This window comes from Triturus cristatus, chromosome 5_1 (genome assembly GCF_964204655.1).
Source record: "Triturus cristatus chromosome 5_1, aTriCri1.1, whole genome shotgun sequence".
NCBI classification, from domain to species: domain Eukaryota; kingdom Metazoa; phylum Chordata; class Amphibia; order Caudata; family Salamandridae; genus Triturus; species Triturus cristatus.
Window position 1 is genome coordinate 95791978 of NC_140587.1, and position 7727 is coordinate 95799704.

Here is a 7727-nt window from a genome sequence, read left to right on the forward strand (position 1 = left end):
TGCAGATATACGGCCTGCCGGGAACCCACGCCGTGCATGGCACTGCAGAAGAGTTCTTTGCACCAACTAGGGTATAGTGATGTTGCTAAAATCCTGAGAATACAGAAGTGGTACCATAAGAACACAGATGTGGTACCAACTAGGGCGCAGGTCTTTTATACCTGTTTAATGCAGAACTATCAAACCACATTGACGTAGGTGCTTGACCGCAAGCACACAGTGATGTTGCTAAAATCCTTAGAATACAGAAGTGGTACCATAAGAACACAGAAGTGGTACCTACAGTGGACCAGGTGTTTGATCGGGTGGTTAGCAATGCTTGACCGCAACTTATAAACAAAGAATATTTTTATCATAAATTTCTCGGAAAATGTATCTGAAAGCGGAACTTTGAAACAGGTGTTATCATGCCAAGGTGCCGTCGTGGTTTCATTTTGAGCAAGCTTGGAAAGGCAAACACTACTTATGAAATAACGAGAATGTACTAGCTGGTCCTGTCTATGTGGATATAGGCTATTTTTGTAACTGTGGAAAGTTTCTGTGGTTGGCGAGGCTGCCTCGCCGTGCTGGGCACAAGAGAAATTCATGTTTGAGATTAGTGGGGCCTGGTAGATTTTATTATTGAGGAGGATAAAATGAGGCCCTGGCCTTGGGCCTATATGTAGATGTATCAAGGGAGGTGTGAGCTACTAAGGCACTAAGTGACTGAGTAAGATAAAATGGTCAAGATAACGCATCTCCCAGGTTTTAACTGATGGGGCCTATGCAGGGGGCTTCATGCTGCCTGGGTCGAGCAGAATGTTGTGTTGGGAATTTATATGGTGAAACATGACCCTCCTTCACATACAAGACCATTCACACTGCCAGCTGTGGACCCAGCACATTACAACACTCACATCAACAGACAGAGTCATTCAAGGGCCCATCATTTTAATATGTCCACATAAGTGTGTGCACTGGCATTTGGCTAACAGGGTGTGTAGTGACCAGCATCAGATCACTACTCACACACTGTAAGCCAAACTCCAGTCCATGCACACTGCCATCCAAGGGCCAGTCCACCCATACACCACCAGTCAATCGCCAGACCACGCTCACCATCAGCAAAGTGCCTGTCTACGCACACCGCTGGCCACGCACCAGTACACGCACACCAACATCCCATTTTTATACCTTTTTATTGGATTTTATTCCACACTACGTTACTCTACTCCACTGTATGGGACTTTACCTCACTCTACGCTACTATACAACAATCCACTCTATGCAGCTCTACTGTTTCACAAGCTACTGTTCTCTATGCAACTCCACTCCACAACACTCTACTACAGGGTATGCTACTCTACACCTTACTTCTGCCTTTACTTCTTCACTCCACTGTACTATACTGTATGCCACTGTTGAGCACTCTACGATACGATTCTCTACTCCACCTTACGACACTGTATGCAACTCTATGTTTGCCATTGAACCTCACTCTACTCTGACAGTACTCCACTATAAAGATACATGCAATTAACCGTACGCGTGGATTAAGTTTAGAGTGACAGAGCAGCATGTTTTTATGCAAACACGAACACATATTTCACTTTATTATTTTTTCACTTACAGATCATATCCAAAGTGTGCATACAAAACCCATACGTAAGTACAGGGTTAGTCTTAGACCCTCTAATATAGAAAGGAGGGCAGGACAACTGGGATCTTTCAGTCCTGAAGAAAGCCGGGGAAGACACAAAAAGCCGGCTGAAACATGTTGACTAATCTGCAGAGGGGAGGGGCCAACGTGCATAACAGACCGTGCTCACCAACATCCTCTAGGTTGTTAGACCTTTTTAACCCTGGCCTGGGTGTCCAGGAATAAAATAGGCTTTGGGAGATCCCTGAGCTAGTTTTAACAATAATTTCTGCACTCATTATACACATGAGCCCTACTATTCTTTGTGTTTGTTTTGTCTCCCCCACACTATTGTTCCATCCAGGCGTTGTTTGCGCAGGGGTGTGTTCAGCAGCCCTATGATGAAGCATGCCACATTCGTGTGGGTGAGGGCAGTTTTTCAAACATGTTGACTTTGTCTATTATAACTCTTTAAGCATTTCTCTTTTCACTCCGACTTCCTTCTGTGTGTTGAGTACTCCCCTCTACTCCACTGTACGCCACTCAATGCCATTGTACTCTATAACACTGTCTGCCAATCCACTATATAACACTGTACAACACTCCATTCTACAAAAATCTACTAGACTGTATGCTACTCTTCTGTAATCTACATCACTTTCCAATACTGTACGACCCCACTGCACTCTACTGTGCAACATGGTACTCTAATTCATGACACTTTACTTGACTGTATTTTTATGCCTCTCCACGCCACTGTAGTCTATGACACACGCTTTTCTCTGCTTCATACTACTTCCACCAGTGTACTTCACTTCACTATACTCCACTCTACAACACTTTACCCGACTCTATGCCACTGTATTATCCTCCGCATTACGCTGCTCCGCTCTCTGACACTCTAGAACATTGTATGCAACTCCACTCTACAACACTGTACTACACTCTATGCCACCCTACTCCTTTCTATGCCCATCTGCTCTACGCCTCTGTACTACACTATACGATACTCGACGACACACCACTCAAATTCTCTCTGCGATACACCACTCCACTCTAGGACACTCTCCTCTACTGTACTCTACGACACTCCGCTTGATGATACTCCACTCTGACACTCTACTTTACATTACTACACTTTAAAAACTCTACTCCAGGACAGCGCACGACACCCTACTCTACTGATTAACACGTCATTGCACTGTACAATTCGCTGATCCTGTCAACAATACTTGTATCTACTACATGAGACAGCATGCCACTACACAGTATAACGCTTCACTTCACAGCATGATATGCTACTACACTCGACTCAATTCCAAACTACAGTACTCCAGTATTTGACAACAGACTTTACAACACTCTCCTCCAGTGAATTGTATGACACTCCACACAACTATCCACTTGTGACACTGGACTCTACGATGCGAAACACGTTTTTATTAACAATTCTTTTTTTAAACAATGACATTTAATTAAAAAACGAAGGTTGAAGCTTAATTATGGTTAGGAAAACTTATTTTCCCTACGCAAACGAAGTTTAAACTACAAAACATTTAAAGATTCCAAAGTTATAGTTATAACTTTAATTTACAATATATCCACCACATTCAAATTATTTTTAATAGCGGATCTCTTTACGCACTATTTTAGCTGCTAATCAGTCAGCACTAACTATAACTCGCTACTCTACCATGCACTGTGTTCTCACAAATAATGATACTGCACTATATAACAATACACTGTACGAAACTCTCCGCCACTCTACTGCACAACACCACACTTGATAACACGAAAATGTATGACATTCTACTCCACGGAACTCCACTCTATGCCACTACACACTATTACACTCTGTGCTACTCTACTTGATGACAATCCACTCCACTCCACTCTATTTCATGTTTCTCAGTCAACGACATTCCACTGTACAACACTCAGCTCTACTGTACGACACACCACAACACTGTACAACACGATACTCCACGATACACGCTTCTCCACTGTATTACACCTTACTCCACTGTATGCTACATCACACCACTCTATTCCACTCTACAATACTCCGCTCTATGACACTAGACTCTGTGACACTCTCCTTCACTGTACTGTACTACACTGCACTTTACAACAATCTGATCAATGACATTCCATATTGCAATTTGAAACACATTATCATACAATAATAAAATAGGGGTTATGGATCATTTATTATATTGTAATTGCATTTATATAGCGCTTACTAACCCTGATGAGGTGTCTAAGCACTTTTTCGGTACTCTGGAACCTAGAAAGGATTAGTAGTGAATTTGTATAGTGAAATATGAAAGTAATTTGAGCGGTGGATATGTTAGTCAAGTATTTGGATTGAAAAGGATAGTGGAGGGATAGAGGAGGGAAAAAGGTTTGCACTTATATAGTGCTTGCTACCCCTTATGAGGTGTTGAAGCGCTGTTTCGGCGAGTAGCACACTACTCCGGAACTCATAAAGGATTAGTGGTGAATTAGTATAGTGAAATAGAAAATCCATTTGAGTGGTGGACATGTTAGTCTGTTATTTGGATTGAAAAGGATAGTTTGTTTATTTTGGAGCTCATAGCAGTAGGAGGAGGCTTGGGATGATTAAAAGGGAGGTGGCGGGGGAAGATTTAGAGGGACGGGAATAGAAAGGCTTCTTTTGGGAGATATGAAATGTTGTGCCTACTTTTAATGGTAGAGGCAAGCTAAGTATAATTGACTTTATTTTCTTTTCCTCGGCAGCGGGCAAACAGTTACTTACCTGTAAAACCCATGATATCGCTATTAGCGATCATTTTCCAATTAGTATCACCTTAAATACCACCATGAAATCTGAGAGGTTTAATATCGAGACAACTCTAACTCAAAATAACTTAATATTAGATAGATTAAATGGTTATACATTAAGGTGGGAAAAAGTGGATCAGACGGCTATTACAACGACCCTGGTTGAAAGATTAAGACCAGTGATTGATAAATGCCTTGATCCAGCGACCTCGAACGAGGTTATCATGGAAAGTTTTGCAGTACTCCTAGCAGCAATTAAGGAAATTTTATTTGTTAACATCAAAAATAGTAAAAATAAAGCGAGAAGATGGTTTGACACTTCTTGTTCGAAAGCACATCAAAATCTCAAAGCTGCCCTTCATGAAAAGGTTAGAAACACAAAGGAAATTGCAATCGCCAGGAAAAACTATAGACAGGCCTTAAAACATAGGAAGAATAACCTGAAAAAAGATCTTTGGGACAAACTCCATAAATCCTGTACTCTTAAGGATAGCGCCGCTTTTTGGAAGGTTGTGAAGTCTCCATTCCTAACAGATATAACGGCTAACCCCAGTATTGATGTTGCAATCGATGAACAGCTATGGGTTGACTATTTTGAGCAGATATTCAGCCTTCCTCCAAACGCAATAATTTTAACCTTATCGGGGTCAAGAACTTCAACCTTCCCCTTGCCCATTAACATATCATACGAGGAGGTGGAGATTGCCCTAATGGCTAGTAAAAATGGTAAAGCGCCGGGCCCCGACGGGGTCCCAATTGATTTTTTTAAATTTACCACGGAACTATGGCTTCCAATTTTAACTAGGGTTCGCCAAGAATCTTGTGCTCTGGGTCCTGTTGATTCATGGTCCAAATCAATTCTTGTGCCCATATTTAAAAAAGGGGACCGTCAATTGCCATCCTGTTACCGGCCCATTTCCCTGCTGGATTCTGTGGGGAAACTAGTTGGCCGTGTTATCTTGGGCCGACTCCAGCAATAGGCATCTGATAATATAGCTTTGTCTGATCTTCAATTTGGGTTCCGTGAGGGCCACAGGGCAAGCCCTCAATTTATCTTTATTAATAAGCAAATATGTGGATGCAAAAGGGGGGGCTCTACATATGGCATATGTTGACCTCTCAGCAGCGTTCGATTGCGTTACCCATACTAAGCTGTGGACAATCTTAGCGGAGATGGGGATAGAGAAGCCCCTCATAACCTTTCTACGCGCACTATACTCAGATGCCACAGCTAGAGTCAGATACGGCATGGGGGAGAGGTAACAAGGTTGTTCAGAGTGGAGCGGGGGTAAGGCAGAGGTGTGTCCTGGCCCCGTTCTTATTTAATCTATATACCAATGGCCTGGAAAAAGCCATGTTAACGGGGTTCCAGGACCTCCCCACCCTAAGTAATCGCTCAATTCCGGCTCTACTCTATACGGACGACGCTGTAATCTTAGCGCGTACCCCCATGGAATTACAGCGTGCTCTCATGAAATAGTACACCTTTATGGCCAACCTTGACCTTTAAGATTAACATTAAAAAAACGTTTGTAATGTCTGTCGGGTCAAGGACTAAGAACACAAAGACCATTTTCATTGAAAACCAAAAACTAGAGAGCACTACCACATATCCGTATCTGGGCATTGTATTCGATCATAAAAGCTCTTGGAAACACGCTATTGAATCTAGGAAACTTACTTTTATGAGAACAACAGCTGCTTTGGCCAATTTTGCAAATAAATTAGGTAGACGACCTACCATAGAACTCTTAGAGATCTATAGGGCAAAATGTATTGGTAGCGTAATTTATGGGGCTGGCGTTTGGGGATATGCCAAGGTCGCGGAGGTGCAAAAGGTAGAAAATACTTTTTAAAGATTTCTATTGGCAGTCCCGCGGGCTACGTCGACCTATGCCTGTCATCTGGAAGCAGGTCTGCCTTATTTTACAGACCTGATTAGGATTCAACCCCTTCTCCTATGGCATCGCATTTGGTCATCTAATGAAACCACCTTTTGCCAAGGCTTCATTGAGGACTGCCTTTCCTTCGATAACGTACATAAGATCGGATGGCTTTCCTATATTAAGAAATTCCTTACAGACCTTGGCATGTCACAATATTTTTACTCCCCCATTTTAATTGCTGCAATACCGAGAAAACAGTTTAAAAAGGTTTGCTTGGCTCACCTAGAGTCCTTGAGATTGTCTGGTGAAGCCTCTAAAGTTACTGTGCAACACTCATTATTGATTCAAACAACTTTGACAATTCAGCCTTATTTAACTTTTAATTTCTCGGGTTTCGAGAGATTTTCGTTAACCAGATTTAGATTAAACATTTTTCATCATCTGGTTACCTTTCCCAAAATTAATGCCTGGGAAAAATCTCTTCAAGTTTGTCCCTGCGATGAGACTTCCCCTCAAACCACAATTCACATAACGCTGTTCTGCAAATTCTACCAGGATTTGAGGAAACAGTGGCTTATTCCAATTTTAAAAATTTGGGGTCTCCACAAGTGCCGCCCTGCATTTCTTGCCCTTCAATATCTAGATGCTGAACCTTTTGCTAAATCTATAGCCACATTTTTGAAACTAATTGTTAGGCACAGACAGAACCTTGACTAAATACGGGTTGTTCTTTCCTCTTTAAAAGTTTTTGGGAAATGTGCGAACGCCTTCAGTGTCTGTCTCTTGTCTTAAAATTGCGGTACTCATTTTTTAAATGTTTTTAACTGTTGTTTTTAAGCCTACCGCCACTTTGTTGTGATTGCACTAAGCACTTTCATATACTCTACCTCGAACTTCTGTTGGCAGAGCTTATACTTTAAGAAAATTTCTTCGCCTGGTGGTAGATTGAGAAAATGTATTGTGCTTAAATGAATTTGTTAGCTGTATGACATTTTTAGGATGGTTATATGTCTCTGAAATGCTTAGATTTTTTCACTGTAAATACGCTGTGCTTTTATGGCTGTTTCTTTTTACAACCGAATAAGGCTTGTTTTGAATTTGAATTTGAATAGTAAAAGAGTTATGAGATGATGCAAGGAGGGGTAGAGTAGGGAAGAGTCTAGAAAGGGTTATTTTCGGGGTCATAGTAGTGGTATGGGGTTTGGGATGAATGAGAGTGTGGAGATAGAGGATATTTTGATAGCGGTATAGGGTGAGAAATTGGGTAGTGCATTGGAAAGAGTAGTAGAAAGAGGTTTGAGATGAGCCAAAGAGTTGACGTGAAGGATACATTGAGAGCGGTATAGGGTGGGAAATAGAGTAGCGCATTAGATATGCTGAATTAGAAGAAAAGTAATAAATATATAGATCCATACGTA